General features: G+C 43.5%; 1 pseudogene; it reads right to left on the reverse strand.

Annotated features, from left to right (window-relative positions):
* Nucleotides 1-4,033: 4,033 nt before the first annotated feature.
* On the reverse strand, nucleotides 4,034-4,686 carry LOC128061316 (60S ribosomal protein L11-like; annotated as a pseudogene).
* Between the last annotated feature and the right edge of the window lie 23,127 nt (nucleotides 4,687-27,813).

A 27,813-nucleotide genomic window follows, 5' to 3' on the forward strand; every position in this document is an offset into this window, starting at 1 on the left:
GGTAAGAACCTTCAAGTACCGTACACACACTTCAAGGAGCGTAGGTGGTATGTTTGTGTGCATAATATAGAAAGATACATTTTAAAATAAACTTGAGAATATATGGGGGAAATGTCAGTGAGAAAGAAATTAGGTTAAGTAGTTTTAAAATGACTGTGTGGAACAAAATGGAATAGAAATCTACAAGTAAGGTGTATAAATACATGAAATAAAAGAATTTAAGAACATTTTTAAAAGGAGCATGTGTATAAGACTATGGGGTATGGAGAGAAAATAGTCTTATATTTATGTATTCTTTTCCTCTGAAGATTTAATTAGAATCTTACATGTTGTGAAATGTATATATGCTAGACAGGATGTGGAGAAAAGGGAACTCTCTTGCCCTGTTGGTGGAAATGTAAATTGATACAGGCTCTATGGAGAACAGTATGGAGATTTCTTTAAAAACTAGGAATAAAACTACCATAATCCCACTACTGGGCATATGCCCTGAGGACACCATCACTGAAAAAGACACATGCACCCCAACGTTCATTGCAGCACTAGCTATGATAGCCAGGACATGGAAGCAACCTAGATCTCCACTGACAGATGAGTGGATAAAGAAGCTGTGATACATATATAGCGGAATATTACTCAGCCATAAAAAGGAATGAATTTGAGTCAGTTCTAGTGAGGTGGATGGACCTAAAGCCTTACACACTGAAGTAAGGCAAGAAGAGCCAAGTATCATATATTAATGCATATATAAGGAATCTAGAAAAATGGTACTGAGGAACCTATTTGCAGGGCAGGAATAGAGGCTCAGACATAGAGAACAGACTTAAGGACACGGCAGGGGAAGGAGAGGGCGGGGCGAATTTAGAGAGTAGCATTGAAACATATACATTACCATATGCAAAACAGACATCCAGCAGAAACTTCCTGTATGATGCAAGGTGCTCAACCTGGAGCTCAACCTAGAGGGTGGGACAGGGTGGTGGGGGGAGGAGGGAGGTTCAAGAGGGAGGAGTCATACCTGTAACCGAGTCATGTTGATGTGTGGCAGAAACCAACGCAACATTGTAAAGCGATTACCCTCCAATTAAATAAATAAATAAAATCTTTTGTATACTGTAAAAAAAAAAAATAAAGTAGCATATAAATACAAATTTTAAATACATGCTTATATATTTGGATATATGCTCAAGAAATTAATAACATGACTTCTTATATATGTTTGGCAGCAAGCCATGCTCCCCAGCTGTTCAAGGCCATCTCTGCTGTCCCCCTTGAGCACCATCAACTTTCCCCCTGTACCAGATCCTCTCCAACAGCACCAAACATGTTGCTATTTTTCTGTCATATAGAATTACCCGCTGTGGCCCCATCTCCCTCTAATTACCATCCCATTCCTTAGTACACCTTTCAGCAACACACCCATAAAGGGGTTTAATATTTCTCTTCCTCTCCTTCCTCTCTTCCCATTCCTTTGAAATCAAACTGATCTGGCTTTTCCCTGCCCCACCCCATGGATGAGCTCATATCAGGGTCACCAGTGACCACATTGCCAAACACAGCGGCCCATCCTCAGACTTTACCGCCTCTGAAATAACTATCACTGCTTTCTCAAAACCCTCGCCACCCAGTGGGACAGCATCCCATCTTGACTTCCCTCTCATCCTACTGTTTCAGCCCATTTCCGTCTCTTCGCTATCTTCCCCTCATCTTCCCAGCTTCCGCTTTGTTTTTTCCGTACCATTTATCCTTCCCTGACAAGTCACATGGTCTCTGAGGACGTGGGACAAGAACTTTGCTCTCTTTATTTCACTGAAAAATTTCTCACCTAGAACAGGCCTAGCGTACAATAAAATCACAATATTTTCTGCATAAGTGAACAAATAATGAATGAGTATTGTCTGTACCTGCCACCAGCAAAATCCCAAAGTGCCCAAGATTTATGTGACTTGTCATTGGACATCCCAGCTACTAAATTGTCATAGCTCTGTAGCTATTAATGTCTTAATCTTTGGCTTTCCCTCTGTTTTTAATATTGTTTAAAGTGTTTGTCCAAGAAGATGGTGTCTCTGGGTATCTGCGTTTAGAGTTTTCCAGAAGATATTCTCTTTATGTTTACATGCCATCAGAGTTACAGCTTCTCAACAGAGACTTATGTGGGAAGGACAGAAAGAGCTCTTGCTTAAAGGAAAAAGTATAGCTGACTTTAAAAAGCTACAGGCTTCCCTGGTGGCTCAAATGGTAAAGAATCCACCTACAATGCAGGACAGTTGGGTTTGATCCCTGGGTAGGGAAGATCCCCTGGAAAAGGGGATGACTCCTCACTCCAGTATTCCTGCCTGGAGAATCCCATGGACAGAGGAGGCTGGCGGGCTACAGTCCATGGGGTCGCAAAGAGTCAGACACGACAGAGCAACTTTCACTTTCACTTAAAAAAACTACAAACTGAAAAAAATCACAGAGGAGAAGTTGGACAGGTAAGAAGAAAATGGTGACCATTGATGGTAATATTTCAAGTTTGGAAAAGACGTCTAAGTAATCTGGCTGTTCACTCTCTTCCAGAGCCTAGTTCAGGGCTTTCCATTGGAATATGCTCTCATATATATACATATATATGAATGCAGGCATGAATAAATAAATAATTCCATGTGGATGCACCAAACACACAGGAAGTTACTTACTGACCAGCCCAGCAAGTCAGATCTGCATCTGAGCAGGCTGTACACACAGTGTCTTCTGTGAGGATGCTGCCATGTCAGCCCTGTGGAGTATTTGTACTGAACTCTCTTTAACAGGATCAATCCCGTCTTTTCTTTTTTTTTTGGCCTTTTTATGTTTTTTTAAAATTTATTTTTAATTGAAGGATAATTGCTGTACAATATTGGTTTGATTTCTGTCATACATCAGCAAAACCCCATCTTAAGTAGAAAAGTCTAGCATTTGCATCACCAATGTTGGTGCAACTTTTTATTTAACCTTTTTAAATAGAAGTATAGTTAATTTACAGTGTTTCAGGTATACAGCAAAGTGATTCAGATGTTATGTATACATAATATATACATATATATATATATATGCATGTGTGTGCGTATATATATTGTTGTTGTTTAGGCACTAAGTCGTGTCTGGCTCTTTTGTGACCTCACGGACTATAGCCCACCAGGCTCCTCTGTCCCTGGGATTCTCCAGACGAGACCACTGGAGTGGGGTGCCTCCTCCGTCCCTGGGATTTTCCAGACGAGAACACTGGAGTGGGGTGCCATTTCCTTCTCCAAGACCCAGGGATCAAACCCACATCTCCTGTGTTGGCAGGCAGTTTCTTTACTGCTGAGCCACTATATACATATACATACATACATACATACATACATATATATATATATATATATATATATATATAGTTTTTCAGATTCTTTTCCACTATGGGTTATTATAAGATATTAAATATAGTTCCCCAGAGAAGGCAATGGCACCCCACTCCAGTACTCTTGCCTGGAAAATCCCATGGATGGAGAGTCTGGTGGGCTGCAGTCCATGGGGTCGCTAAGAGTCAGATACGACTGAGTGACTTCCCTTTCACTTTTCACTTTCCTGCATTGGAGAAGGAAATGGCGACCCACTCCAGTGTTCTCGCCTGGAGAATCCCAGGGACGGGGGAGCCTGGTGGGCTGCTGCCTACGGGTTCGCACAGAGTCGGACACGACTGAAGCGACTTGGCAGCAAATACAGTTCCCAGTGCTACACAATATGTCCTACTGCTCATTCTGTATATAGTGGTGTGTATATGCTAATCCCAGTCTCCTGGTTTATCTTTCTCCCAGCTCCATCTACTTTGATAACCACAGATTTGGTTTCTACATAGGTGGGTCTATTTCTGATTTGTAAATAAGTTAATTTGTGTGATTTTTTTTAAGATTCCACACATAAGTGACATCATATGATGCTGCTCTTTCTCTGTCTGACTTCATTTAGTGTGATAATTTCTAGGTCCATCCATGTTGCTGCAAATGGTATTATTTCCTTGTTTTTATTCTCATTGAAAATGTTTCATTGGCCTTTTGGATAGAAACGGGAATTTATTTGCCAGGAAGGATGATCCCATCATACTTCTGCTGGAACCAGTGCATGGCCTCCTCTTTGCTGATTCTGTGTTTGGCCCCAGTGCAGCCTGTCCTGGGCTTCTTGTCTGCGATGCTGAAACCTGGCCTACCCAGTGCCACATAGAAGTCCAGGCCGTAGATACCAATGCTTGGGTCAGTCACACTTGATCCCCAGATCGATGTATTCTTGGATCCCAAAGCCAAAGTTTCCAGTATCTGAAAAGTTATTTTTTCTTAACTCATACTCTCACACCTGTAGACCTTTCTCCAGGATTTCTTCTGCTTTGGCCCCACGGACGGTGCAGTGGACGGCAATCTTTTCATTTCTCCTGATGCCAAAGGATCTGACAGTGTATCTAGCTTTGGAGAACACTGGGGTCTGGCCCATGAGCTGCTCCAGCACCTTGGCTGCCCGGGTCAGCCTGTCTCCGCTCTCCCCGACGCAGATGTTGAGACAGAGCTTGCGGATGCGCAGCTCCCGCATGGGGTTCTCCTTCTCGCCTTGATCCTGCGCCGTGACAGGAAACAGGAAGGGAGCTATTCCCTTGTTTTTATAGCTGAGGAGTATTTCATTATATATATGCAGCATATTTTCTTTATCCATTCATCTGTTGTGGACATTTAGGTTGCTTCCCTGTCTTGATTATTGTAAACAGTGCTGTAATGAACATTGGTGTGCATGTATCTTTTTGAATTAGAGTTTTCTTCTGATATATGCCCAGGAATGGGATTTGTGGATCATATGGCAACTCCGTTTTTAGCTTTTGAATGAACCTCTACACTGTTCTCCACAGCAAGGTGCCAGTTTACCGTCCTGCCAACAGTGTACGTGGGCTCCCTTTGCTCTACTCCCTACCTGGGATTTGCTATCTGTGAGCTCTGTAATGATGGCCATTCTGGCTGCTGTGGAGTGATGCCTCACTGCCGTTTCAGTTTGCATCTCTCTGATAACTAGCAGCACTGAGCATCTTTTCATGTGCCTGTCGGCCATCTGTGTGTCTTCTTTGGAGGAATGTCTATTTAGGTCTTCTGTCCACTTTTTTAATTGGGTTGCTTGTTTGTTTTTTTTTTAATTAAGCTGTATGAGCAATTTTTTGTTTTGTAAATTAATCCCAGAACTAGAACAAATAATTTTAAAATTTGTATGGAAACAAAAAAAAAACACTGAATACTCAAAACAATCTTGAGAAAGAAGAACAGCTGGAGCAATCACACTCCCTGACTTCAGACTATACTACAAAGCTACAGGCATCAAAACAGTATGGTGCTGCCACAAAAACAGAAACATAGATCAATGGAACAGACTAGAAATCCCAGAAATAAACCCACGCACCTACAGTCAATTAATCTACAACAAAGAAGGCAAGGATATACAGTGGAGAAAAGACAGTCCATAGTGGTGCCGGGAAAACTGGACAGCTACGTGTAAAAGAATAAAATTAGAACATCCTGTGACACCATACAGAAAGATAAGCTCAAAATGGATTAAAGACCTAATATAAGGCTGTATACTATAAACTCTTAGAAGAAAACACAGAAAACTCTCTTTGACATAAATCATAGCAATATTTTTTTGGATCCACGTCCTATCTTAATCAAAATAAAAACAAAAATAAGCAAATGGGACACAATTAAACCTAAAAGCTTTTGCATAGCAAAGCAAACCATAAACAAAATTTTAAAAAAATATGGAATGAGAGAAAATATTTGCAAAAGATGCAACTTTCACATCCCGTGTACTTTTGCAGTTTGTGTGTGTTTGGTTTCAGTGATGGTGGAGACAGTTCCTGTTGACCTTGTTTGCATTATAACATCGCCACTGCTCCCCTCAAGAGGTGGGTCTGCTTGCCATCCCCTGGGTCAGGGCTGGCCGTTCGGTTTTCTTTGACCAACAGCATCTCACGTCTCTTGGAAATGATTCTAGGCTCAAGAGGTTTGCAAGGTTTTTTTTCCCTTCTCTTAGATGGTGGTACTGAGACTTCCATGCTGTGAAATCTGGAGTGAATGTACCACCTGGAAACAGAGGCTCGGTTCTGCCAGGCTCCCAGCCACCCTGCCTGCTGGATGCAGCCACCTGGTGACTGTGTGAGACCAGCAGAGCAACCACCCCATCATGCCACAGAATCAAAGAGAAATCATAAGTCATTGTTTGAAGTCACTAAGTTTCAGGTTGATTTGCTACACAGTGGTTGATGACTGAGACACACCTGTCCACACCAACAAGACAAACCAGGAATGTGGCAGGAGGCGGGACTCCTCTGCTTCTGAAACTACTGCCCAGGAACAGGTGAGCCATTTAGTATTCATCTGCAGAGTGACAGTCATTAGTCCATTAATAACAAAAGATGACACACGGATGCTGAGTCCTCTCAGTGGGAGGTGCGATGAGGATCCATTGGATCCCAGCCCCGGGACCGGCTGAGGGTGCCCGTCCCCCCAGCGCAGCCATCTGCAGCCCTGGGGGCCTGGGTGCAGAGTGGACACAGCCCTCCCGCTTCCTGCCCTGGGCGCACCCTGACTGGGCAGCCAGGGCCACATCTGGGGCATGTTTATGAGGAGGGACAGGAAGGCTCCTGCAACGGGCCTCTCACGCTGCTCCCAAAGGCACAGTGCAAAGGGAAGCAGGAAATAACAACCATAACTTAAACGGGCTGTGGCGCCTACCCTAGTTTACTTCCTAAGTGACCACTGCTTAACAGGCCGGCATCTGAGACAGAGGACGGTGTGGTCCCAGAGTCTGGCCCTGGGTACCATAATTATCATTACCGACCAGTATTAGCTGCAGTCATGGAAGAGAAATTGCCCCAGTACCTTGAGGTAGAACTGAAAGGCGTTACAGTAATGAGAATTTCCGTTATTACAATGATAACGAGGGATCCTTTGGGAGGGTGGGGGGGCTCTTGGTAAGGACCAGGACTCCAGCTAGCTACATTCTGTGCATCACATCTCACTAAAACCTTGACAGCTCTTTGAAAGAGGAACTTTTATCCTTACCTTAAGGCAATGGCACCCCACTCCAGTACTCTTGCCTGGAAAATCCCTTGGACAGAGGAGCCTAGTAGGCTCTAGTCCATAGGGTCAATAAGAGTCAGGCACGACTGAGGGACTTCCCTTTCACTTTTCACTTTCATGCATTGGAGAAGGAAATGGCAACCCACTCCAGTATTCTTGCCTGGAGAATCCCAGGGACAGAGGAGCCTAGTGGGCTGCCGTCTATGGGGTCGCACAGGGTCAGACACGACTGAAGCGGCTTAGCAGCAGCAGCAGTAAGAACCTTTGGAGACCAAGAAACATATTGATAGGTTTTAAGTTTCTAGTCTGCCGCATCCAGATGACATGAATTTAGCCTGAAAAACAGTACTCGTCCCTCTGACTCACGGGTGTGTTGTAACAGTTACTCATGAAAACAGTAACTGCAAGTGAGCACAGCAGGTGTGGCATCTCCCACAATCACTCAGATAAGGCAGAGTGTCAAGGGGACATGCACGGGGGCTGTTTTCTCCCATCTCCTACTCTAGCTGCCAAACCAACCCCGGGGATAACTGCCCCGCAATCCCCTTCCCACCCATTTTATGATGTATTTCTAAACCAAGCAGATTTTGTGCAAAGAAAGATTACCTTTTCATGTTGTCATGTCTCTGAATCACCCCTGAGATGGCAGCCCCATCCAGCTGGAGAAAGCACTTCGTCTGTAAGACTGACGCAAACTGGACAGACGACCTGTATGTTATCAATAAAATTGTCAGAAAATAAATCAAAAGCCTCAGTCCCCCAAACAGCTGATGATAAGAATGGAAAAAAAAAAAAAAGGTTTTCTTTGCAGTGATGACTTTTTTTAACCCGGTCTTTTAGGATTATCGCTACACCTCTTTTCTTAAGGAATCACAGTCACCCATGATCGTCACATCCAGAAGGACTGACCCTCATGTCTTGGTTTAAATCATCCTTTTGATGATAACTAGCTAGCCAGTTTTCCCTGGTTTTATGCTTGACAGGGGTATGATTCAAAGCATGAAACTTTCTTTAATTCTGGAGTGAATCTGACCTTTCACATTTCAACTTGCTCCCAGCAAAAGTGCAGCTTTTATTGCTGTGCATCCGTTGAAAAGTGATGACAAAAATGCATGTTTTCAATTTAAGCCCATGCTTCTGTGATCTGGTGCCCAGGCTCTGCTTTACGTGGTTCCAGGAACCTGGGAACATCCATCAAATCTCTTTGGTAGTCCTGCCTGGGGACAGCCACTTCAGGAACCAACCACAGGGTCTCCTGATATGCTGGGTGACAACTTCTTGAAAACTGCCCTCAAATCCACCTTTTCCAGTTCTAAGAGGCACCTCTCAGAGGGGTTCATGGTTTGGAGCTCCAGGCCCCAAAACTGAAGTTTATTCAGCCTGAAATAAAGCAAACACCAAATGGAAACTGGTATACATGTTGGTAAAAGTCCTGAAAGCATAGGTGCTCTCAGAGCCTGTTGTGACTCAGCCCCTCAAGTCATGGATTTGGAGATGTCATAGGTCAGCGCATCTGGTGACCCAATCAACAGTGAAAGCCTTTCACCATCAGGCCACGTATCCACAGGTACCTGCCAGGTGAGCTTCCCCAGAGATCATTCAGAAAGTTTATTTTGCCAGGCCAGTCCTATTTCCAAAAGAGCAAAACCAAAAAATTACTCTTCATTTGAATAATTTGGGGATGCTTAATTTTGCACAAAGGTAAATAACTAAATACTAACCACCAAGAGGAGGTTTAATTTGAAAATACTTGGTCACATGAAAAAGTTTGACTACATCTAACTCTTAAGGTTTCTTTCATAAGGTTCCCAAAGTGATTAAGTCTCTGACATACAGGATATAGATGTCTCTGACATACAGGATATAGATGTCTCCACGTGAACTCAAACTCAGGTTTTTCTAAAAGTCTTTGCTACTTTTGAATGCGTTGTTATTTAATTCTTTGACTGACAGAAGTCAAAAAGTCCTCTTGCCTGGAGATCTGAACCGAACATGGATTTCAGTTCGATACCCCTTCACTGCTGAGTGCTCATTCGATTCAATTACTGAATCTGCAGTAATAGGACTTAAATGTTCTGAATTGAAGAGGGATAAGGATGATCAATTTAATAATTAAGTATCTGAAGCATTTAATGACCAGAATCACTGATTAGAGGAGATTCCAATTATGTCAACTTATTTAGCATTTGGTAGAATGGGAGGCCTTGTCGTAGGGAAAAAAAAAGAATAAAGACAATATTGTTTTCAATTAGAAAGTAAAATATGATATTGTCATCTGAATTGGTGAAAGCCACTTTAAATCATTTTAAATGAAACACAAATTAATTCCAGTCCCTCTCTCTTGAAGAAACTAGCCAAACACACCCATGTGATAGAATTACATTTATTTGGATTAAATGGAGTTTCGTAATGTACATGAATAGTGTGTTGGCCTACCGAATGCATTTCAGTAGATCTAACACCTGCTCTCAAGGGTTAATACTTCAGAGATGCGAGCACGTGTGCTTGCTCGCTTCCGTTGAGTGCAGCTCTTTGGCAGCCCCATGGACTGTCTGTCTGTGGGATTCTCCAGGCAAGAATACTGGAGGGGGTTGCCATGCCCTCCTCCAGGGAGTCTTCCCAACACAGGGATGGAATCCATGTTGCTCATGTCTCCTGAACTGGCAGGCGGGTTCTTTACCACTAGCGCCACCTGGGAAGCCCAGTCCAGCAATGAGACAACTGTTTCATCTCAGGTTATCTGGGTCTCAGATGAAGACCCAGAAGGGCTGTAAAAACGAACACACTGTTGCCATGTGGAGCTCGTCTTGCTGCTGCTGCTGCTGCTAAGTCGCTTCAGTCGTGTCCGACTCTGTGCGACCCCAGAGACGGCAGCCCACCAGGCTCCCTCGTCCCTGGGATTCTCCAGGCAAGAACACTGGAGTGGCTTGCCATTTCCTTCTCCAATGCATGAAAGTGAAAAGTGAAAGTGAAGTCGCTCAGTCGTGTTCGACTCTTGGCGACCCCATGGACTGCAGCCTACCAGGCTCCTCCGTCCATGGGATTTTCCAGGCAAGAGTACTGGAGTGGGTTGCCATTGCCTTCTCCAGTTCATCTTAAAACCTGTATAATAAATATTCTCAGTTTGTTTTAATGAGAGCTATTGTTTTAAAGAGGATTATTCTCAGAGGATATTTCTTTTTGTGTCCTTCAACCCAGAAATTAAAATTAGAGAGGCTAAAACTAGGTGGAAAATATTTCAAGATGGTAGATCAATCCTTAGGTCAAAATTCAAGCTAGATCCTGATAGGAATAGATCTATGTTTAGGAATAAATCTGATCAAAGGTCACTTTGCACGAGAGACTGAATGGATTTTACATGATTGAATCAATTACACAGAAAAGTAAAACAGATTATTGGGATGCTACGGTATTTTTCATCACTGTTACAAGTTAGGTATACAAAATTCAGGTCTAAAGTCAGTTTATTTGCTCCCTAAGACCATAACAATTTCTCTTTGCTGCTGTCAGACACCAGTTAGGAGATGTGGGAGGATGGCCAAGTGCTGGCGCCCAGCTGCCCAATAAGACATCAGCCAGCCAGTCATTTCTCTCTGGAAACAGCTCTTCTTATAAAAAAAAAAAAAAAGAGTATTTGTGATCATTAACTATTTAAAGCAATAACTGAAGAAGTGCAGGCCTGGATATAAGTATGAACTTTCCGACCAACTGTGTTTAATCCAACTGTGTGTTGTAACTTTTGTTTCTCACTAGACTTCTGAGGGATTACCCTCACATTTGGAGGGTACTTTACTTTTCTTGGTCATATTCTCCTGGTTATTAGGAAAAGAGTCATCAGCTCCAAGCCCTGTGGAGAACCTCTGCAGCTCCAATCCCTACCTTGTTCTTGGTGCAAAGCTGCTTTTTCCCATCTTAAGGAGAAATACCCATCAGTCATCTGGACTCTCCCCTCTTCAGTTCAGTTCAGTTCAGTCCCTCAGTCATGTCCGACTCTTTGCGACCCGATGAATCGCAGCACACAAGGCCTCCCTCTCCATCACCAACTCTCGGAGTTCAATCAGACTCATGTCCATCGAGTCAGTGATGCCATCCAGCCATCTCATCCTCTGCCGTCCCCTTCTCCTCCTGCCCCCAATCCCTCCCAGCATCAGAGTCTTTTCCAATGACTCAACTCTTTGCATGGGGTGGCCAAAGTACTGGAGTTTCAGCTTTAGCATCATTCCTTCCAAAGAAATCCCAGGGCTGATCTCCTTCAGAATGGACTGGTTGGATCTCCTTGCAGTCCAAGGGACTCTCAAGAGTCTTCTCCAACACCACAGTTCAAAAGCATCAATTCTTTGGCGCTCAGCCTTCTTCACAGTCCAACTCGCACATCCACACATGACCACAGGAAAAACCATAGCCTTGACTAGACAGACCTTAGTCGGCAAAGTAATGTCCCTGCTTTTGAATATGCTATCTAGGTTGGTCATAACTTTTCTTCCAAGGAGTAAGCGTCTTTTAATTTCATGGCTGCAGTCACCATTCTGCAGTGATTTTGGAGCCCCCCAAAACAAAATCTGACACTATTTCCACTGTTTCCCCATCTATTTCCCATGAAGTGATGGGACCGGATGCCATGATCTTCATTTTCTGAATGTTGAGCTTTAGGCCGACTTTTTCACTCTCCTCTTTCACTTTCATCAAGAGGCTTTTTAGTTCCTCTTCACTTTCTGCCATAAGGGTGGTGTCATCTGCATATCTGAGGTTATTGATATTTCTCCTGACAATCTTGATTCCAGCTTGTGTTTCTTCCAGTCCAGCGTTTCTCATGATGTACTCTGCATAGAAGTTCAATAAGCAGGGTGACAATATACAGCCTTGACATACTCCTTTTCCTATTTGGAACCAGTCTGTTGTTCCATGTCCAGTTCTAACTGTTGCTTCCTAACCTGCATACAGATTTCTCAAGAGGCAGGTCAGGTGGTCTGGTAGTCCCATCTCTTGCAGAATTTTCCACAGTTTATTGTGATCCACACAGTCAAAGGCTTTGGCATAGTCAATAAAGCAGAAATAGATGGTTTTCTGGAACTCTCTTGCTTTTTCCATGATCCAGTGGATGTTAGCAATTTGATCTCTGTTTCCTCTGCCTTTTCTAAAACCAGCTTGAACATCAGGAAGTTCACGGTTCACATGTTGCTGAAGCCTGGCTTGGAGAATTTTGAGCATTACTTTACTAGCATGTGAGATGAGTGCAATTGTGTGGTAGTTTGAGCATTCTTTGGCATTGCCTTTCTTTGGGATTGAAATAAAAACTGACCTTTTCCAGTCGTGTGGCCAGTGCTGAGTTTTCCAAATTACCTGGCATATTGAGTGCAGCACTTTCACAGCATCATCTTTCAGGATTTGAAACAGCTCAACTGGAATTCCATCACCTCCACTAGCTTTGTTCGTAGTGATGCTTTCCAAGGCCCACTTGACTTCACATTCCAGGATGTCTGGCTCTAGATGAGTGATCACACCATCGTGATTATCCAGGTTGTGAAGATCTTTTTTGTACAGTTCTTCTGTGTATTCTTGCCACCTCTTCTTAATACCTTCTGCTTCTGTTAGGTCCAGACCATTTCTGTCCTTTATCGAGCCCATCTTTGCATGAAATGTTCCCTTGGTATCCCTAATTTTCTTGAAGAGATCTCTAGTCTTTCCCATTCTGTTCTTTTCCTCTATTTCTTTGCGTTGGTTGCTGAAGAAGGCTTTCTTATCTCTTCTTGCTATTCTCTGGAACTCTGCATTCAGATGCTTATATCTTTCCTTTTCTCCTTTGCTTTTCACTTCTCTTCTTTTCACAGCTACTTGTAAGGCCTCCGCAGACAGCCATTTTGCTTTTTTGCATTTCTTTTCCATGGGGATGGTCTTGATCCCTGTCTCCTGTACAATGTCATGAACCTCATTCCATAGTCCATCAGGCACTCTATCAGATCTAGGCCCTTAAATTTATTTCTCACTTCCACTGTATAATCATAAGGGATTTGATTTAGGTCATACCTGAATGGTCTAGCAGTTTTCCCTACTTTCTTCAATTTAAGCCTGAATTTGGCAATAAGGAGTTCATGTTCTGAGCCACAGTCAACTCCTGGTCTTTTTTTTGTTGTTGACTGTATAGAGATTCTCCATCTTTGGCTGCAAAGAATATAATCAATATGATTTCGTTGTTGACCATCTGGTAATGTCCATGTGTAAAGTCTTCTTTTGTGTTGTTGGAAGAGGGTGTTTGCTATGACCAGTGCATTTTCTTGGCAAAACTCTATTAGCCTTTGCCCTGCTTCATTCCGTATTCCAAGGCCAAAATTGCCTGTTACTCCAGGTGTTTTTTGACTTTCTACTTTGGCATTTCAGTCCTCTATAATGAAAAGGACATCTTTTTGGGGTATTGGTTCTAAAAGGTCTTGTAGGTCTTCATAGAACAGTTCAACTTCAGCTTCTTCAGTGTTACTGGTTGAGGCATCGACTTGGATTGTGGTGATATTGAATGGTTTGCCTTGGAAACGAACAGGGATCATTCTGTCGTTTTTGAGGTTGCATCCAAGTACTGCATTTCAGACTCTTTTGTTGACCATGATGGCTACTCCATTTCTTCTGAGGGATTCCTGCCCACAGTAGTAGATATAATGGTCATCTGAGTTAAATTCACCCATTCCAGTCCATTTTAGTTTGCTAATTCCTAGAATGTCGACGTTCACTCTTGCCATCTCTTGTTTGACCACTTCCAATTTGCCTTGATTCATAGACCTGACATTCCAAGTTCCTATGCAATATTGCTCTTTTTAGCATCGGACTTTGCTTCTATCACCAGTCACATCCACAGCTGGGTATTGTTTTTGCTTTGGCTCCATCCCTTCATTCTTTCTGGAGTTAATTCTCCACTGATCTCCAGTAGCATATTGGGCACCTACTGACCTGGGGGGTTCCTCTTTCAGTATCCTATCATTTTGCCTTTTCATACTGTTCATGGGGTTCTCAAGGCAAGAATACTGAAGTGGTTTGCCATTCCCTTCTCCAGTGGACAGAGATAAACGGCAGCATCCCCATCTCCCTGGAGTATGTCACGTTGAAGGGTAGAGGGGGCTGGGGTCTGCGTGGTTCCCCAGGCTGTGCAGCCCTCCCGGGCGTCTCCTGTTGGTCAGGAGTGGTGTACAGGCTGCAGCCCCTCCTGCAGGGCAGCCCCAACCCCCAGAGGCCACTGCTGGAAGAGGTGGCGGGACGTGCGTGGTGGCCCCTCAATGTCCCTGGGCAGCAGCACTGTCCCCTCAGCCTGACCTGGAGCTCACAGGGGACCCTGCCACCCCACATCCTCCGCAGCAAGGACAGTGCGACCCAGCCCCCACCATGCTCAGCAAGTCCCACCGTGTTCGGTTCACTGGGGGGTGAGACCCTCCCGCTGCCACCTTCTGCTGTCTTCACGGTCCTCTGCTCTGTTCCAGAAGCCCCTTCCCAAGCACACGTCACAGCTCCTTCTAAGAGCTCTAGCATCTTGTGCCCCAAAGGCCAAGCCTCAGGACATGGGGGTGAGAGCCTGGCTGCCCGGGATTCTCTGAGACAGACTCGCACACTTGCCTCTGATGGCCTGTATAGTCATGTGGCTGCTGAAACTGTCTAGCAAGAAGCTGCTGAGGCAGTATAATCATCCTAGGAAGAGGTAGCTATTTCTACCCAAAACTGCCGGGTCCCAGTTAACTTTCTCATATATCAGCAGGATTCCCTTTTGTAACCTACGAGAGGACATGTCGTCTGACTTTCTTCTTCCTTGGTACTAAGGACTTTTCAACTCAGTTCCTCTGTTCTGAGCTTCAAATCCATTCCTTGGTTATTTTCTTGTTTCTTCTTCCACCAAAAATAAGGAGGCAAACTGGATTAGCTGGTGATTCCTGGATCGCCAGTACATTTCACAACTTTCACCTTCTAAGTACTGATTTAGTAAAGTTAAATATATAAATTTGATGTTCCCTGGAGGATTTCTTCCTCCTCTCCCCATAACCCACGCCACTCTTTCATTGGCAGTTTCATGGATGTCTAGACCTCCGAGGCTTGGGTTGTTGTTGTTGCTGAGTTGCGTCCAACTCTTCGTGACCTCACGGACTGCAGCACACAGGCCCGAGGCTGTCGGCACCCTCCCAGTCCACAGTGAGGCTGCTCACGAGGCATGTTTTCTGAGTCATTCAAATGTATCGGGAACATACAAATATGCCTTTAAATCCAGTACATGTAACAATACTTCCTCACATTCACTCTAAACAGAATTATTCACTTTGCTCATTTAATAGAAAAAATAATACCAAATATCTTGCACTTGGTGCCAAGTACAACATAATTAACTGACATCAGACATAGCACCTGAAATCTTACCTGGAGAAGAAATGGTGGTGGAAGAGAAGATTGCAGAGAACATAACAGAGATTTCTGAAAGGAGACTGTTTCACTGTCCAGGACAGAAGAGCCTCAGAGCTCCAAAAGAGATGTCCTCATATGAGGGAGGGGAGGTATAATGGACAGAAAAGGGTGGAAAGGGAGAAGCCAATTATGTAAATATTGGTTTGGTAACATTTAAAACGTGGCACGAGGGAAAAGGTTGGCAAAAAATGTTCATCCTGCAATCAAGGGCACCCAAGACAAATCACAAAATAAGATGCAACTAATTAGGATGAAATTCTGATTCTGCTGACCACATCATTTAAAGTATTAATGATATCAAAAAATGAGAACATAACCTACTTTACAATGTGCCAAGGATTGACTATGGCCAGGATTCTATTAAATAATTAAGCACAAATAAGCTTTAAGCTTTAAATGACTTCTAAATTCTTTTCTATTAGGCCAACAGTTTCAAAATCATTAAAGAAATGTGTGGAACAATTGTTAGAATAAACCAAATGTCAGTTGCTTTGTATATTATTCAGTACAAATCTGAAAATACACTATAATCTTTACTGTTAACACTTCATTAATGGACAAAAAATATGTAAAGAAAGAAAATATGCTTAATAAAAATTTCACATTTACCCATACACTGAACCAAGAGAGGCTACCTAAATAGTTAAAACAGCCTTTAACTTGTGTATCTTTCCAAAGAACATATAATAATACCCTTCTATACTGTAATTTGAGAGTTGGCATATAAAGAAAGCTGAGCACCGAAGAATTGATGCTTTTGAACTGTGGTGTTGGAGAAAACTCTTGAGAGTCCCTTGGACTGCAAGGAGATCCAACCAGTCCATCCTAAAGGAAATTGGTCCTGAATACTCATTGGAAAGACTGATGTTGAAGCTGAAACTACAATAATTTGGCCACCTGATGTGAAGAGCTGACTCATTTGAAAAGACCCTGATGCTGGGAAAGATTGAAGGTGGGAGAAGGGGATGACAGAGGATAAGATGGTTTGATGGCATCACCAACTCAATAGACATGAGCTTGAGTAAACTCAGGGGGTTGGTGGTGGACAGGGAGGCCTGGCATGCTGCAGTCCATGGGGTCACAGAGCTGGACACTACTGAGTGATTTAATTGAACTGTTACTGTAATTTGAGAACCTTTACCCAAAATTCATGCAGAAATGACTACAGGATTAACTTCCTCCTGGGTTTTGAGTTTTAGAAAAATGTTCCTGACTACATGCTTCATTCCATCCCACTTCATAACTTTAGAATTAGAAACTTTTACTTTTTTTATTACTAAACTCAACACCAATTCCTTCTGTTTCCAGTTTTGCGTGCCTGGTATGAATATGTAGTGGATAGCCCATCTCCAAAGAAAGAGATAGTTAATTTATCAGACTCATTTGAGAGTTAACAGAGAGGTATCAGGTCTTTCCCAAATTCTGCCACCTTGATTAGTGAAATTCTATTCAGTTTCATTCAACACAAAGCTCTTAAGCACTGACAGCAAGACAGATGTCATGCTAAGAAGTGGAGATTCAAAGATGAGCAAAGCAGGAGGGAGCCACGATAGAGCAGGAAGACCCTGAGCTCACCTTCTCCCATGGGTGCACCAAAATTATAGCTGTTTACACAACAACTGTTGATGAGCATGACCTAAAGACTAGCAGAAGAGATCTCCTACAACTGAAGACATAAAGGAACCACAGCAAGACAAGCAGGAGGGGCAGAGACGCAGTGTAGTCAGGACCCACATACTCAGGCAGGCTTCCCACAAACTCGGGGACAATCAGGATTGCAGAGCTTCCTCCAAAGGGGCGAGGGGTCTGAGTCCCACATCGGCTGGGAATCCTGCACCAAGAAATGAGCCTGCAGAGTGTCTGGCTTTGAAGGCAAGCGGGCTTGCATTCAGGAGAGCTGGAGAGCTGTGGACACTACATAATGATCCAACGGTCAACCCAAGAAGAAGATAGAACAATCGCACGTATACATGCACCCAGCACAGGAGCACCTCAGTTTATCAGCAAATATGAAGAGACATAAAAAGAGAAGTTGACAGTCACACAGTAATAGCGGCAGACTTTTACCTCCCACTAATATCAATGGACAGATCATCCAGACAGACAGTGAAGAAGTGAAAGTGAAGTTGCTCAGTCGCGTCCTACTCTTTGCAACCCATGGACTGTAGCCCGCGAGGCTCCTCCATCCATGGGAATTTCCAGGCAAGAATACTGGAGTGGGTTGTCATTTCCTTCTCCAGGGGATTTTCCTGACCCAGGGATCGGACCCAGGTCTCCCGCATTGCAGGCAGACTCTTCATCTGCAGGAGCCACAGTAGCAGCCCCATTCATAAAGATACATTGTCCTTAAATAACAGACCAAACGGAAGTGACCCTAGTGGTAAAGAACCGGCCAGCCAACGCAGAATATATGAGATATGGGTTCAATGCCTAGGTTAGGAAGCCCCGCTGAAGGAGGAAATGGCAACCCACTTCAGTATTTTTGCCTGGAGACTCCCAAGGACAGGGGAGCCTGATGGGCTACAGTCCATGGGGTTTTAAATGTGAGCCACGACTTAGCGAGTGAGCAAACACGCAAGCAGAGAGGCACAAGTCACGGCCCGAATTGGGAGAATTGTGCCAGAGAAGGTGAGGAGCAGTGTGGGTGCAAAAAAGCGGGGGGCGAGGGAAGCTCCCGAGGAAAGTGGGGGGGTCTAAGAAACGCTGCAATGAGCTTAGAAACGTAAAGGGGGAAACCCCTCCTTTGAACCATTGGCCAGGGTGTGCATTTCAGGACGCCTCCAGCCCAGCATCAAACCCCACCCCCTGCCCGCTCTGCGCAGGTGCGTCTCAGGGGCGGAGCCCGCTCACCCGCGCGCGGGCCGTTATTTAGGCGATACGAGGCTCGGCTGATGCCGCGTCTCCCCGGACCTCGGCGGGAGCGGCTTCGGACCAGGAGAAAGGTAGGAAAGGGGGTCTTTAAACACTCTGGGTACCCCTGGGTAGGTCCTGCGCATGGTGTGGGGAAGACAGGAGGGCTGCAGGCTGGGCCCGTTTTAAATGCGGGACGTTTGTTTGGAGACGGGAGAGGCCTAACAGGCAGGAAGCTCCTGGATACGACGCCCAGGAGCGGCCTCGGGTTTGCAAATATCCTTTCCTGTCGGTCCAGTCCCACGTGTCGCCCTCAGGGCACAGGAGACGCTCAGGGAACAAGCCGTCCACCCTGCTCTCGGTCTACAGCGTCCCCGGCCTGTCCGGGCGTTTAGGACCGTGGGAAACTGAAGGCGCTTTGAAACTCCCAGGTGGGGCATCGAAGACCTTTCGGGAGCCTTAAACATGGGGACAGTAAAACGATTCTTAGTTCCTAAATGAAGACTAAGATAATACAACGGAGTTTTTGTCTTAATATTTAATTTTGATTCTAATTGAAATATCAAACGTCATCCTTCAGAAATAGTCTGGGAACCCCCAATTTGTCAGCACCCTAGGTCTGGGTTTACACTCAGCTGTTGGGTAGTTTTTGAGTGGCAGGTGCCATGTGGGTGGAGACATAGAAAGGGTAAAGCCTCAGTGCGGAAACACGGGAGCATGGCTGAGCCAGCACGGGCCAACCCAGGTGGAGGTCGTTGTCATTTCTAAACTAGATCTAATTTCTAGCCTATTTGTTGTTTTCTCTCTGGTAGCACAAAAGAGAGACACAAGCTTGTCTTAAGCACAAAACTTAAGACACAATTTTCCCTGATAAGTCTTCTTGGAAGTATCCACTATGACAGAACATTAAAATATTTCAAATCTATTTGTATTTCTCAACTTATTCCAGGTTATATTTCCAAAGTGCAGAGAACTGATAAAATAACCCTTATTACAGTAAGAATGGTTTTATTAGAACAACAGTGGTGTATCACAAATATCTAACACTTGCTGTGTACCTTCAGTCGCGTCCAACTTTTTGCGACCCCTGGACTGCAGCACGCCAGGCTTCCCTGTCCATCATCAACTCCCGGAGTTTACTCAAATTCATGTCCATCGAGTCAGTGATGCCATCCACCCATCTCATCCTCTGTCATCCCCTTCTCCTCCTGCCTTGTCTTTCCCAGCATCGAGATCTTTTACAATGAGTCAGTTGTTCGCATCAGGTGGCCAAAGTATTGGAGTTTCAGCTTCAGCATCAGTCCTTCCAATGACTATTCAGGACTGATTTCCTTTGGGATGGACTGGTTGGATCTCCTTGCAGTCCAAGGGACTCTTCAAGAGTCTTCTCGAACACCACAGTTCAAAAGCATCAATTCTTCAGCACTCAGCTTTCTTTATAGTCCAACTCTCACAGCCATACACGACTGCTGGGATCTATATTTTACAATTGACAAAGAATGGGATTTCCCAAATATCTTCTCAACTGAACCTTGTATCAATTGTGTGATATAACAGAGTTACTACAAGTCTGGCAAATGAGTTAATGAGCCAACCTCCTTCACATTTTAACAGGGACTTTCTGGAGATGGGATTTCTTTATTTTTATTGTTTGTAATTAATTTTCTTTATTTTGTGTTGGAGGATGGCCAGTGAACAATGTTGTGATAGTTTCAGGTGGACAGCAAGAGGAATCAGTCATACATATGCATATACCCATTCTCTCCCAAACTCCCCTCCCATCCAGGCTGCCGCGTTATATTGAGCAGAGTTCCCTGTGCTACACAGTAGGTCCTTTTAGGTTATCCACTTTGAATATAACATTGTGTACCTGAACACCCCAAACTCCCTAGCTATCTCTTCCTCCATCCTTCCCTCCTGTCTACCATAAGTTCATCTTCTGTGAGTCTCTTTCTGTTTTGTAAATAAGTTCAATTGTATGTCTTTTCTGATTCCACAAATGAGAGAGATCATATGTTTCTGCTTCTCTGACTTCCTTCACTCAATGTGACAGTCTCCAGGTCCATCCATGTTGCTGCACATGGCCTTATTTCACTCTTTTTGACGACTGAGTAACATTCCATTGTGTATGTATACCTCATCTTCGTTCATTTCGTCTGTCAACGGACATTTAGGTTGCTTCCGTGTATTGCCTATTGTAAACAGCACTGCAGTGAACTTTGGGGTATGTGTTTTGGGGATGGAATTTCTTGACATCCAAGAATAAAGCATTGTTACCAATCATGATTTTAATTAACTTTTTTTCCTGAGGACAAGGGAGACGCCTGGTTGGCAGGATAAAGAACACAGTGTAAAAGGTATCAATATTCCTTTTCATAGACTCCTCATTGTTTAAGGCCTAGAGTAGCTGTTACCTTCTCTGAGAGGCCTGCCTCATTGCCCAAGGAGCTTTCTTTGTTCTTGAACTTTCCTATAACTCAGATGGTAAAGAATCTGCCTGCAACACAGGAGACCCGGATTCAATCCCTGGGTGGGGGAGATCCTCTGGAGAAGGAAATGGCAACCCTCTCCAGTTTTGTTGCCTGGAGAATCCCACGGACAGAGGACCCTGACAGGCTACAATCCGTGGGGTCACAGAAAGTTGGACACGACTGAGCAACTAACGCTACTACTACTCCCTGCTGCCAGAGGTACTTGATCAGAGCTTCTGTGTTTGTATCCTCCACAGACTACTTGTACATGAGTGGAATGCAATCCAGTGCTTATAGCATAAAGTAGATTTCAGTAAATAATACTGACCCATGACTTAAATGAGTAAGTGAATTGACAGATGATTCATAAGTGGGACCACGTCTGTGGGTTGATGATGTCTCACCAAGTCAGGATTTCTAAATTTAGAAAGGATTAATGAACTGGAGGATTAGGAGGGCTATAAAGTTTTAACTGAGAACACCTCTTGTCAAGATCAAGTGTAGCTTGACATCAGCACCCTGAAAGTTGCGTCTTTTGTAATGCTTCAGAATCTGAGTAACAATCTTAAGAAATATGCAGAAAGTTATTAGACTATTAGACATGTCTAACAGTCCCTAGGAGGACGCCTAACAAGTCTGTCCTTCCCATAAACTAAGAAATTCACAAGGGATGGAATGCATTCTGGTTACTCTTGTAAATGCTTGCAAACATTCTCAAAGGCATCAGCTTATAGGCAAGGCTCCTGGCAACCTTCTGGTACTTTCTTAAGTACTCAGTTCTGAAGAAGGCAAACGTGGAGAGTGTCTTCTGATGCCACTGCTAAAACACAGTGGTTATCCTTAGCGCTGATAAGCTGCTCGTCAGCACGGACTCCACATTACATGGAAAACCTGCAGGCTCTCCTTGCTGATTAGCATGAGAGCTCGTAAAAGGCTTCAATAGCGACATTTGAGACAGATCTCTGTAGCTTCAAACATGTAATCAACAGAGTTCTTTATGGAAACCCAGCTGAAGTTCATACTTCACACCTTGGTACATTAATAACATTAATTTCACTCTGCCTTTATAATCCGAGTCCCACCTGTAGACATTTATTAGAAGATGGTTGGATGGCATCACCGACTCAATGAACATGAGTTTGAGTAAGCTCTGGGAGTTGGTGATGGACAGGAAAGCCTGGCGTGCTGTGGTTCATGGGGTTGCAGAGTCTTGAATAACTGAACTGAACTGAGGGCCCACGTGAGTAGGGAGGTAATAACACTTCTTTTAAAGAAAACTGCTCTGTGGAAAAGATAGAGATTATGAAGAGTAATAATTTTACCTGAAATGTTAACAATTGCATATCTTTTTCTGAATTCTTACAAGAATTGACATTAAAAAAATAAAATTGATTTAAAACACTAGCAAAATAAGAGCACTTTCGGTGAAAAATGGGCAGTTTTCTTTTTTGTTGATGTTACTGCTAGTTTCCTGAGTGATTCTTCTGTGTGAGCCTGGAAAACTGAAGGGGACCATTATTATGCAAAGCATCTGGCACAAATGGCATCACATATCTCCTAGGATAGGGGATTTTTTGAAAAGAAAAACGAGGCATTCAGTGTTTGGGGTTCCCAGTGAAAACCATCGCTGTGCTTGCCAGTGTTATCCTGCAGCTGGATGTATGCTCCTAATATACCAGGAGGGGAGGAACTGGGGATTCAGACAGTTCGCATTCATAGCAGACTCTTCAATTCAAGCTAGGGAATAACAGAACCTAACTTTGGATACCTTTTAACATTTTCTCTCTTCACAAAAATCATGTAAGGAATATTATTCATGGAACTTGGAGAGTATAGAAAACTGTCAAATGTCTTTAAACTTATTATGAGATAATATTAATGAAAATGGGAAAAGCTAGCATTGCAGGTTTTAAAATTCAAAATAAAGGATCGCTAATCCTAACAAGTCTCCTGGTAGCTCAGACAGTAAAGAGTCTGCTTGCAGTGCGGGAGACCCTGGTTCAGTTCCTGGTCAGGAAGATCCCCTGAGGAAGGGAATGGCAACCCACTCCAGTATTCTTGCCTAGGAATTCCCATGGATGGAGGAGCAGGCTACATACTATGGTGTTTCAAAGAGCCCAACACTAGTTCCCTTTCACTTTCACAATCCTAACAAAGCAACAGACTCAGCAAAAGAACTCTAAACCTGTAATATTTGCAGCATCTATATGTAGCTTCCCTCTTGGCCCAAATGAAAGTTGGGTTTACTTAAAGTAGAAAGAAAATCAACCATGTCTATTTTGGATTTAGGTTCAAGGGTATCCTGTCATAAAAGTGAAATTCCTGGAGGACTGGTGGGTTATGACAGCTCTTCCCTTTGACCCTTGGCCAAGGCTAAGCTGGAGGAGGAAATGGCAAGCCACTCCAGTATTCTTGCCTGGAGAATCCCATGGTCAGAAGAGCCTGGCGGGCTACGGCTGATATCACAAAAGAGCTGGACACAACTGAGTGACTAAGCACACCAGGATAAGCTGGTTCCGTCTAACCTGTGTTTCTGTCTTCTTCATCCATAGACTAATCTTCAGTCTGGAAGGGGTGAAAGAAACATGGTGAAGAGTGAACTTTACATGTATGCAGATCACCAGTTCCATATACATTATATTCCAAACTACTTAAAGACCTTAAAGTGCTTCATGATGCTATTTCAGTAGCACTTAGAGTAATCTCGAAGAATGGGATGGTCATCAGAAAGCTGGAGCAATGCAAGCACTATTTGAATTTTTTAAAAACCTTTTTATTGTTGAAAATTTCAAACATATTTGAAGATAGAATAATATAACAAAATCCCTTAAATGTGTTACACAGCATCAGCAAATTATCCACTCTGTTGCCTATAATGTAGCTATTGGGTTGGCCAAAAAGTTTATTCAGGTTTTACCATAACCTGTCAGGAAAAACCCAAACAGACTTTTTGGCCAACCCACCACTATACTCTATTGCTTACAAGGTATCTACTTTTTCCATCTTGTGAATTTTTGAAGTGAATCCCAAACACATTATTTTCATCTCTCCATTTCAGTATATGTCTCTGAAAGAAGTTAATAATGTAAAGAAAATGTCAATATTCTAACTAAAAAGTTGAACAATGTTAAAAATATTATCAATATCCAGTAAGCATGCAAATTTCCCATTATCCCATAAATGCTATAAATGGATTGATTTTATAGATTATTTGAATTAGAATGCAAATAAATCTGTATGTGACAGAGATTTCTTAATTTCTTTTTCCTTTTACATACTTTTGTCAGATTCTTTTCCCTTAAAGGTTATTACAAAATATTGAGTGTATTTCCTGTGCTATACAGTAGATCCTAGTTGGTTATCTATTTTGTGTATAGTGTGTGTCTAAGCTAATCCCAAACCCTAATTTATCCCACTCCCCTCCTCCTGCTTTACCCTTTGGTAATTATAGGTTTGTTTTCTGTGTCTGTGGATATATTTGTTATGTAAATAAGCTCATTTGTATCTTTTTAAAGATTCTACATATAAGCAATATCATGATTTTTATCTTTCTCTGTATGGATTACTTTACTAAGTATGATAATCTCTAAATCCATCCACATTACTACAAATACCATTATTTCCCCCTTTTTTATGCCTGAATAGTATTCCATTCCATCCTGAGTAGTATCCCATTCCAATGGAATAGTAGTATTCCATTGTATATGTGTGTGTGTGTATATATATACACACACACACATGCTGTACTTAGTTACTCGGTCGTGTCTGACTCTCTGCGATCCCATGGACTGTTGCCTGCCAGGCTCCTCTGTTCATGGGGACTCTCAAGGAAAGAATATTGGAGTGAGTTGCCATCCCCTTCTCCAGGGGATCTTCCCAACCTAGGGATCGAACCCAGGTCTCACGCACTGCTGGTGGGTTCTTTACCAGCTGAGCCACCCACGTGCTTCCGCATATCAACCAGGAGACATTTATGTTGTTTCTGTGGCTTGGCTATTGTAAATAGTGCTGCAGTGAACACTGGGGTGTGTGTATCTTTTCAGGTAGAGTTTTCTGCAGATCTGTGCCGAGGACTGGGATTGGCAGGTCATATGATAACTGTGTTTAGCTTTTGAAGAAACCTCCATACTGTTTTCCATAGTTCCTGTACCAATTTACATTCACACCAGTGGTTAAGTTTTTTTTTTAATTGTCGGTTTTCATCTCTGTCTCTACTTCTTTTGCCCTCTTTTATGTCTTGCTTTTGCTATGTGGTTAAAGAAACAGAGATGGGTTTATGTTCTTGAACAGCTCCTTCTGTCTTTTCTATTAATATATATCCTGAACACTGATAGTTGGATCTAGAGTTTTGATCAGATTTGGAGTAGATATGCTTCCAAGACAATCTCATGGGTGGAGGGGTGTTCTATCAGAAGGCAAAAATGTGATTTTCTCTTCTGTGATGGTAGCAGGAATTAATGCTCAAATCTTAGTTCAGGTAGTTCATTAGGGAAGAACATGGCGATAGTCTAGCTCTGTTCTTTCTTTTTTATTTATTAGCGGAAATACTATTGTAAAGTGAAACTTCCTCTGATAAACTCATATGTTATCCAGTGGTGTGATAGTGTAGTAAAGGCAGGATAGATATTTGATTCTCTTCATGTTCCCATTTCCAAAATAATGAGTTTGGTTCCTAGTATATTCTGATGATGATCAATTAACTCTTTTTTGAGTATTATAATAAATTCATGGGAATAAATGACTGTCAGTCATCTGAGTGAAATTCACCCATTCCAGTCCATTTCAGTTCGGTGATTCCTAGAATGTCGATGTTCACTCTTGCCATCTCTTGTTTGACCACTTCCAATTTGCCTTGATTCATGGACCTGACATTCCAGGTTCCTATACAATATTGCTCTTTACAGCATCGGACCTTGCTTCTATCACCAGTCACATCCACAGCTGGGTATTGTTTTTGCTTTGGCTCCATCCCTTCATTCTTTCTGGAGTTATTTCTCCACTGATCTCCAGTAGCATATTGGGCACCCACTGACCTGGGGAGTTCCTCTTTCAGTATCCTATCATTTTGCCTTTTCATACTGTTCACGGGGTTCTCAAGGCAAGAATACTGAAGTGGTTTGCCATACCCTTCTCCAGTGGACCACATTCTGTCAGAACTTTCCACCATGACCCGCCTGTCTTGGTTGCCCTGCAGGCATGGCTTGGTTTCATTGAATTAGACAAGGCTGTGGTCCTAGTGTGATTAGATTGATTAGTTTTCTGTATGGTTTCAGTGTGTCTGCCCTCTGATGCCCTCTTGCAACACCTACCATCTTACTTGGGTTTCTCTTACCTTGGGCGTGGGGTATCTCTTCACGGCTGCTCCAGCAAAGCACAGCCATTGCTCCTTACCTTGGATGAGGGGTATCTCCTTACCGCCGCTCTTCCTGACCTTCAACTTGGGATAGCTCCTCTAGGCCTTCCTACGCCAGTGCAGCCACCGCTCCTCGGGTTGCTCCTTCCAGCTGCCGCCCCTGGCCTCGTGTGTTGCCCCTGGCCTCCAGCTTGGGGTGGCTCCTCCTGGCCGCCACCCCTGGCATGGGCGTGGGGTGGCTCCTCAGGGCCACTGCTCCTGGTCTCAGGTGCGAAGTGGCTTCTCCCGGCTGCCCCTGACCTCGGACACGGGGTGTCTCCTCCCGGCCGCCACTGACCTCAGACTTGGGTAGCTCCTCTCAGCCATTCCTGTGCTGTCACAGCCTGGCACTCTCTGCCACTGCCCCTGACCTCGGACGTGGGGTAACTCCTCTCGGCCACACTTAGTGCACCGGGTCGCAGCCGGAAACAACCTCTTCCAACGACACAAGAGAAGATTCTATACGTGGATATCACCAGATGGTCAACAACGAAATCAGATTGATTATATTCTTTGCAGCCAAAGATGGAGAAGCTCTATACAGTCAACAAAAAAAAGACCGGGAGCTGACTGTGGCTCAGATCATGAACTCCTTATTACCAAATTCAGACTCAAATTGAAGAAAGAGGGAAAACCACTGGACCATTCAGGTATGACCTAAATCAAATCCCTTATGATTATACAGTGGAAGTGAGAAATAAATTTAAGGGCCTAGATCTGATAGATAGAGTGCCTGATGAACTATGGACGGAGGTTCGTGACATTGTACAGGAGACAGGGATCAAGACCATCCTCATGGAAAAGAAATGCGAAAAAGCAAAATGGCTGTCTGCGGAGGCCTTACAAGTAGCTGTGAAAAGAAGAGAGGCGAAAAGCAAAGGAGAAAAGGAAAGATATAAGCATCTGAATGCAGAGTTCCAGAGAATAGCAAGAAGAGATAAGAAAGCCTTCTTCAGCAACCAATGCAAAGAAATAGAGGAAAAGAACAGAATGGGAAAGACTAGAGATCTCTTCAAGAAAATTAGGGATACCAAGGGAACATTTCATGCAAAGATGGGCTCGATAAAGGACAGAAATGGTCTGGACCTAACAGAAGCAGAAGGTATTAAGAAGAGGTGGCAAGAATACACAGAAGAACTGTACAAAAAAGATCTTCACGACCTGGATAATCACGATGGTGTGATCACTCATCTAGAGCCAGACATCCTGGAATGTGAAGTCAAGTGGGCCTTGGAAAGCATCGCTACGAACAAAGCTAGTGGAGGTGATGGAATTCCAGTTGAGCTATTTCAAATCCTGAAAGATGATGCTGTGAAAGTGCTGCACTCAATATGCCAGGTAATTTGGAAAACTCAGCACTGGCCGCACGACTGGAAAAGGTCAGTTTTCATTCCAATGCCAAAGAAAGGCAATGCCGATGAATGCTCAAACTACCGCACAATTGCACTCATCTCACATGCTAGTAAAGTAATGCTCAAAATTCTCCAGGCCAGGCTACAGCAACACGTGAACCGTGAACTTCCAGATGTTCAAGCTGGTTTTAGAAAAGGCAGAGGAACCAGAG

Source organism: Budorcas taxicolor, chromosome 16 (genome assembly GCF_023091745.1).
Source record: "Budorcas taxicolor isolate Tak-1 chromosome 16, Takin1.1, whole genome shotgun sequence".
NCBI lineage: Eukaryota > Metazoa > Chordata > Mammalia > Artiodactyla > Bovidae > Budorcas > Budorcas taxicolor.